The sequence below is a fragment of the Coffea eugenioides genome, chromosome 3 (assembly GCF_003713205.1).
Source record: "Coffea eugenioides isolate CCC68of chromosome 3, Ceug_1.0, whole genome shotgun sequence".
Classification (NCBI taxonomy): Eukaryota; Viridiplantae; Streptophyta; class Magnoliopsida; order Gentianales; family Rubiaceae; genus Coffea; species Coffea eugenioides.
Genome location: NC_040037.1, coordinates 16,393,257 through 16,401,580, shown reverse-complemented (window position 1 = coordinate 16,401,580; position 8,324 = coordinate 16,393,257).

Genomic DNA, 8,324 nt, shown 5'->3' with positions numbered 1-8,324 from the left:
GAAGAAGGTGAGTCTTCCATCTTTCTTATCTTGTATCGAAGATACCTTTCACAAATATGAGAAGGATATTCACTCTCTTTCCCTTTTTGAGATATATGGAGTGTCACACGCAATTGAGAAAGAGATCATATCACTCAAGCAAGAAATCATCCAAATTTACTTTGCTTTGGCAAGCAGCAGGTCATTTCAATCGAATTCTTGTATGACAGATGATGAACTGTTGGAATTCATAGACCTCATCCTCCAAAATCTAGCAGATTTGACAAATGACTATATGAATTGGGGATTTAATCAATATGATCCTTTGCTTGCTGCTTTGAGTGCTCAAGTCCAAGATCTTGAAGCAAAGCTGACATTCTTGAAAAGCTTCATTCCCTTTGCCAAAATGCGAGGAACCGCAGTGACAGGTGCCGAACCTGTGCAATAATAATTACTAAAAAATCCTAATTACCACCACAATTAATTATAGAACAAATCCAAGTACTGGAGCAGGGACCCTAGGTGTGCAATGGGTTACTTGATTCACCCTGTTCCCGGAAGAGTTTGCTTGATCCGATATACCAGATTAGTCTATAAGAATATTACTTTTGTGTACAATGGCAAGTAGGGTCGATTCCACAGGGAGCGGGTAGGAAATTATTTCTTTCCAAATTAGCAGAGTGAAATTGGGGGATTTTCAATGGGAGGCAAACAAATAAAATAAAAATAAGAATAAAAATAAAGCGAACTAAATTCAAAACCAACTCACAAAGCACAATTCACTAAAACTAGCAATTAATAAAATTCTACCCAAAGGTTCAACTGCTCAGGCACGGTCCAATTAAATGATCATTGATGCAAAGATATTTCACCCACGTATTACTAGGTTGGTTATAGTAATCAACAAGTTCTGACAACCAGTTCTTCCTTACTTTTTCGACAGTCAAGGTACGACCATTGACTGCTTCTCTAACCAGATAACAACCCTAGGTACGACCGTAGGAATTTAATTACCCGATTGCATTAAAACTAGAAGAACCCAACCCTAACCAATAAACACGCTAAGAGGGTTTATTTAAGTTAGATCTTGCGTTTCCGCATCATAAAGCCAATTATGGTGGTTGTCACGGGGTGTTAACTAAATGAATAATTACGGATTCTATTTAATTAACGTGACAGTAGACTATTAAATTAAATCAAATACCCGGCCGTTGATATTCAATTAATAAAATACCCATGAACAATTAATTCAGGAAATGCAGGAATAGCAATAAATTGGAAGAAATAATGAAGATTCGATTAGATCTCACAGATATTATGGACCGCGCCGACGTGTCAACCTTTGGGTAGAGGGGGAAATTAGCCGCTCCTCATCGTATCAACCTTGCGCGATTTAATTAATTTCATCCACGCAAACATCAAGGAATCTGGAACAGTGGAGTAGTGAAGAAGGAAAGAGGAAGAGTCTTCCTTATCTCTGCGTTGGTGTTCGTACTGAATCCCAAAATTCAATGCTAAAGCCCACGCAAATTGTACAGATCCCAAGACAAAAGTGAAGGAGTCAAACGTACAGGCCAAAAGCAAGGGAAAGAAAAGTCTTTTGCGTCTGACCCATTCGGCCAGGAAAAGAAAAACTAAAGCTATCTGATTTCTCAATGTAATTGCTGCCGAAGAAGAAAACAAAAAACCAAGAAAGGCGTATGACCAAAAAGTAGAAAAAGAAACTAAAGTTAGGGTCTTCCCCATTCTGAATCTCCTTTTTCTCTTTTATAGCCGCCGCCCAGAAGAAAAGTAAAAGAGACGTCTAGAACAAAAGCCTGGAGCAAAGAGTTGTGATCTCATGCTTCGGGTTCACGTGGACCAGGGTCCGGCTTTCGATTTCGTCTACCTTCTTTGGCGTGGCCACGCTCTGAGACGAAGGGTCTTCTGGAAATTTGCCTCCAGAGATCATTTTTAGTGCCGACCACCTACAGTTCATACAAATAGGAAATATGAGTGAAATTTCAATTCTTAGTACCGTGAATAGCCAAAATTAAGACAAAATAACAGTGCAAAATGTGCCAATTAAACGCTCTATCAAATCCCCCACACCTAGACAATGCTTGTCCTCAAACATTTCGGAGCTCAGAAGTACAACCAAGAAAGCAGAGTCATGCAGTAGTCTATACTAACACAAGCATTTCAGATCCCTGACAATATCGCCGAAATTAGAAACACACCGGACAGGTTGTAATTCAAAGAAAATGTGTAAATACTAGGAACGCTCAATCAGCATCACGGGAATTGCCATTACCATAGGCTTGCACATTTATCACATCTCCACCACTTAAAAGTGAACTAAACACATAAATCAAAGGGACTTTAATAGGGTTGTAATGGGGCTCAGGTGAGAGCGAGGTAAGAAGGTACAGATAGGGGGTAAAGTGTCAAGAGAATGTCCGAAACTCACCAATAACCACAGTGCTTTACCGGAGGAGTTTCACAAACAAGGCAGTTTTCATTTGCTGTACACACTGTGCAAGTGCCCCTCTTTTTCTTTTTTTTTTTGCAGTAAACGGCTCGCAAGGCGGGGGCACGCCTTGTAGCCCATAGTCCTCTGCTCACGAGGTCTCTTCAGGATTTTTTTTTTTTAAGGGAGAAAGTCCTGCAAGGCGTGGGCACGCCCTGTAAGACAAAGTCTTCTGGTCAGTGGCCTTTTTCCAATTTCTCCCTCTTTATACAAGGATAGCATCATATAGCTCCCAATCTAACAACACTTGCAACCCCAAATTTTGTTTGCTTTGCACAAATGATGGATTTCAGCCATCCCTTGACAACACAGGAATAAACAAGAGAGTTTAAAGAGGTCTCGGGTTAACAAACACGAATAACAACCAAAAGCGAAGGATAAAAGCTCAAATTGGTTCACTATTGGGAAATAAGGTGAGGGCTTGGTTTTAGATAGCTAAAGAGGGTTAAATCCTAAATGCTTTTATCATTTCAAATGCATCCAGTTCAACAAAATGTGGTCTTGACATGTATAAAATAGCAAGTTCTAGAATGCCAATACCATGTGCGATACCTACTCAATCAAACAAAAATAGAGCAAACAAGAATAATATGCTCAAGCAAGGCTCAAAAGCTCCCCAAAAGTTACAAGAATGGGTCAATTCCAGCATATTCAACATTCAACGACATTACCAAAGGAAAACAAAATGCATAGTTAGCATATATGACCACATACCCGTGCACCATGATTGTGCAATCCATCATAGCAATATGCTCCAGCATTAACAAGCATAGAAATAAACAAAAAGCCGACTAACTACAATGTTTTCATTTTTCCAATTTTTTTTTTGTTTTTTTGTTTTTTGTTTTTTGTTTTTTTAGAGTAACAAAGCAAAAAGAAATAATGGAAACCACCCCCCCACACCTAAAACCGACATTGTCCTCAATGTAGAAAAGACAAATGAAGTATTAAGAGAAAAGAAAAGAAACTTCCCTGACCACCGGAGAGGGAAAGTGAGACACTAAGGCGGAGGAGGTGAGACGGCTGCGTACACAAGGTGGTGTGGTGGCAGCGGACGCAAGGTGGAATGGTGGCGATGGACGTAACACCAACAGGAAGGAGAAGACCGTAACGTTAATTCCAAAACTCCATTCCTTAGGTGTGACGACCTAGCGTGGGCATGTCCAATTGCCAACTTCCTGTCACAAAATAACAACCCACTAAATGACACTAATACTTAACAAAAACTTCAAAAATATAAGAAATACTAAAACAAAAGAAGCATTGGGTTGCCTCCCAAGCAGCGCCTTTCTTGAATGTCTTTGGCTAGACATAACACCACTCTTTAGTCTGGATGTAATTGAATTTTTCTTGTAATTGGTGGCCCTCCTCCGGGATCCACATGGCCATTGAGTGCAGCCTTTTTCCTAAATTTTCTCTCCATTTTTACCTCATGAATTGCTTTCATCCTATAGGACTTGTTCGCAGCAACCTTGAATTTACCCCTATAAACAAATTTAGAAAATTCTTGCACAGAGGGATTAGTGGTATACATAGCAAACACAGAATAAGAGTTAACAGGATGTTTCATTGTATCAAAAATGTTAAAGTGGACTATTTCTCCATCAAATTCCATCGTGAGAGTACCCTTACTAACATCAATTTTAGTTTGGGCAGTACTCAAAAATGGTCTTCCTAATATAATGGGTGATGGATTTGGGGCACTTCTATCATCCATGTAAAGCACATAAAAATCAGTAGGAAAAATTAATCCATCTACTTGCACTAAAACATTCTCAACTATCCCATCCGGATAAGCACATGTACGATCAGCCAATTGAATTATTATCCCCATTTCTTTTAAAGGTTCTAAATTTAGAGAATCATAGATTGACTTAGGCATCACATTAATAGAAACCCCTAAATCTATCATGGCATTTTTGATACTAGAATGGCCAATCTTACAGGGGATAGTAAACATACCTGGATCTCCGCATTTGGGTGGGAGTTTCCTTTGAAGTACAGCTGATACATTCTCTCCTACCATCACTCTTTCATCACCCCTTAGTTTTTTTTTGTTAACGCACAAGTCTTTCAAGAACTTTGCGTACTTGGGTACCTGCTTGATCGCGTCCAATAGGGGGATGTTTACTTGAAATTTGCAGAACACATCCAGGATTTCTTTTTCCTTTTCTGCTCTCTTTGTCTTTTCCAACCTGCAAGGAAAAGGAGCTAGATTAGATTTAATAGGGATCGAAGGAATAGATGTTACCTTAGGCTCTGCGCGAATGCGCCCTTCCTCACTACAAGAAAATTGGTCATCAGTGACAACTTTTCTTTGTGACGAAAAAAAGTTGTCACAAAAACCGATCCTTTATTGACGACTTTCTAACTCGTCACAAACCTCTAATGGGAGCCAACTCATTTGTGACGACTTAGAAAAGTCGTCACTAGTAAATTCCCGCCAAGATTTAGCAAGAGGGTGGGAGTGTTTAGAACACACAATAGTGACGACATTAAGAACATCATCACTATTGCTTGGCCTATTTACGGACGACTTTTTGTTGTCGTCACTGATCACTAAAAAAAAGTTATTAGTGACAACATTTTTTAGTGATGACAATATATCGTCAGAAAAGGAGTTTCTTTAGTCGCGACACCTAAAGTTGTCACAATTCCATCAAAGCAACTAAATGTTTATTGACGACTAGGAGAGTTGTCATAATTGCTCAAAGCAACAGAGTCTTCAGTGACGACCTTGAAAAATGTTGTCACTAAAATGATTTATTCAGTGACAACTTCTAATATCGTCACTGTCACTCTACCGATTCGGATTTAGTGACAAGAATTAATCGTCACTATTTAAAGTACTTATTTCTAAGTCACTTTCATTAATTCTACTGTGCCACCCTAACTTTTGCGATTTTGCCCCAAATGTTGTAAAAAATACCATTAATTCCATTATGATACCTTAACTTTTACAATTTAGCCCCATATGTAGTACACCGATTTCTTTAATTCTATTATTACTCCCGAACTTTTGTAATTTAGCCCCATATGTAATTCACCAATTTTATTAATTCTACTATGGCACTCTAACTTTTACAATTTTACCCCCATATGTAATACACCAATTTTATTATTTCTATTATGGCACCCTAGCTTTTACAATTTAGCCCCTATTTTCAAATTAGGAAATTGCGAATGGTATCTTGATAAACTATGCATAAATATTTTATAATTTTCTCAAACTTAAGTAATAATTTGTTATAAACTCTAAAAATATATCTTTCATTACAATAGTTATAAGGCAGGCAGGTCTTTTTATCAATGGAATAAGAAATTTATGTCAGATTTATCCTTTGTACTACATGCCAAGTAGTATTAGCAAAGGAATAACAAAGTACTACAAAGTAATTAACAAAATAGCCTTCAGGGAGTGTAGTTTATGGGCAAATGAGCATTATCTATTCAAAGTACCAACTTTTTATGGGCATTTTACTCTCAAACATATAATTTATGATAAATTTATAAATGTTTGTAAGTAAAATTCAAAAAGTGTTACACTGATTTCTTACAAAACGAAAACTGGCAGGTTATCTTTTCAACATAAATTATATTTTTTTAAAAAAAGAAATGACCCATAAAGTACCAACTCTTTGTGGGTTTCCTTTACATGAACAAATATTTTGCTCTTTATGGGCATTTCACTCTGAATCATTTAATTTATGTTAAATACATAAATGTTTGTAAGTAAATTTCAAAAAGTGTTGTACTAATATTTTTATGAAAGGGAAACTGGTAGGTTTTGTATTTAACATAAATTAAATATGTGAAAGCAAAAAAAAAAAAGAAATTACCCATAAATCTATATCTTGCAAATGTATTACAAGAAATTTGGTCATTAGTGCAACCAATTGTTATTCTGTTTTTGCTCTCTAATGATTTTTTTAACTATTAGGAACTCAAATTTTGTCATGTAAATTAATATTAGTGCAATAATTTGAAGTGAAATTAACCATTTGAAACAAATCATCTCTCCTTATTATAAAATAAAAAAAATTCTGGAGTTTTGGGCAAAAATAATGAAAAGAAAGATAAGTAAGTTGTAATTTAGTTCACAATTTTGAGAAAGTGATATCAATATTAATATGGGATCAACTGTTTGATGTCATAAAAAAATTACCTATTATGAATATTTTTACAAAAATATTTAAAAGTTGCAAGTAATAATATATTAGTAAAATGTTAATTCAAAACTAAAAAACTTGGGTTGAAATTTTCGTACGAGTAGGGGGGGAAATGTAAGGAATTGAAATTTCATTCAAAGTCAATAGTTTGAGGAGAAGCGCGGAATTGACTTGAACACTTAGTGAAACCAACAACTCGCGGTCATGTTTAGTCATTCACCGAACAAAAGGCTACCAGCCATGAGCCAACAGCAAACAAGCAACACTTAGAACCAAAAAACACACCACTGCTCCTCATCTCTGCCGAGAACCAAAAAACACACTGCTCATCTCTGCCGGAAACATCTCCTCGCCGAGAACCAAGAAACATCTCCTCGCCATCTGCTAATCGATCTTGGCTGGGAAATGATGAAATAGAAGACCACATTTAGCAGCAACTGTCTACAAAAAAAGGTATGCTGATTCTCTTTTGCCTCCCTAATTTTCCCCCAAATGGTTTGCCCCTAATTAATTTCCCCGTTTAGATTTAAATTCCATCCAGACTCGAGAATGACAAGTTTGATATTTTATCCAAAAACTTCGATAGAACTGAAATCTGAGTTAGGAAACGCTCATCGTCAACTATAGCTGATCAATTAGCTTTAATTTGACACGTACATTTGGCAAAATTTTCTGTTTTTTGATCTAGAGACTGACAAAATAAAACCTTCCGCTGCTAAAAAAACTTAGTTGTTTGATTGGTTATTCATTGAAAACTTTACAAGATTTCGATCTGCTATATGTTTCTGTAGTATGATAAACAGATTATTTATGGGGTTTAAAATAGAAAGGTCAACTTTAGCTTCTCCAACTGCTATATATTTGCATCTCGCCTTGTGTGTGTGTGTGTGTTCCCCTTGTTTTGGCTAATTTCTTGGTATTCTGGTGCATTTCACTTTGTCATTCTTCTCAGTCTATTCTTGTTTAGAGGCTTGTGAAGTACTTGTTAAATGTTGTCGAGTCGAAGGAGGCAGGGACCTAGAAATTTGTTGTTAGTGATACTGATCGGAGGTGGCATGGCATGCTTACAATAACACTGATAAATTGCAAGGAAGCTTGTGGATCCCTTGATACAGTCTCAAGTTTAGGACTTTTTTCAAGTGAATTGAGAGATAAAACCAGTACAACTGACCAAATATACTTGGCCATTACTATCCAGAATTATTCTTCACCTTTCTTTGTTCTATTTTATTGGTCTTCTGTAGGAAGTAATGCAAAGCATTCTAAGATGTCGTATTTCAGTTTCACATTTTTCATGGAAGTTCATCTGGTAGGTTTTAGAAAGACCGAGTAGTAATGTTCCCATTCGTAATTTTGATTTGTTGGGTAATGCGGAATATTAGTAGCAGCAGACTGCGGTTTTGCACACGGACTTGGATGGCATGGGTGCATTGTGAATTACGTGATGTTCTAGCACAAGTTATTGGATACGGAAGGTGGATGCCATAGCATTGATTTTGCAATTTGACTTCTTAGGGGAATGAATGGTGGTGATTTCAAGTCGTGCAAGCCACTTACTCTTCATGTATAGATTGAAACTTCTTTTTCAGCTTCTCGACTCAGAATAGCTTCTTCTTTAATTTACTTGCACATAAAACGAAACGATGCCATGAATTTGCTGGCAAATT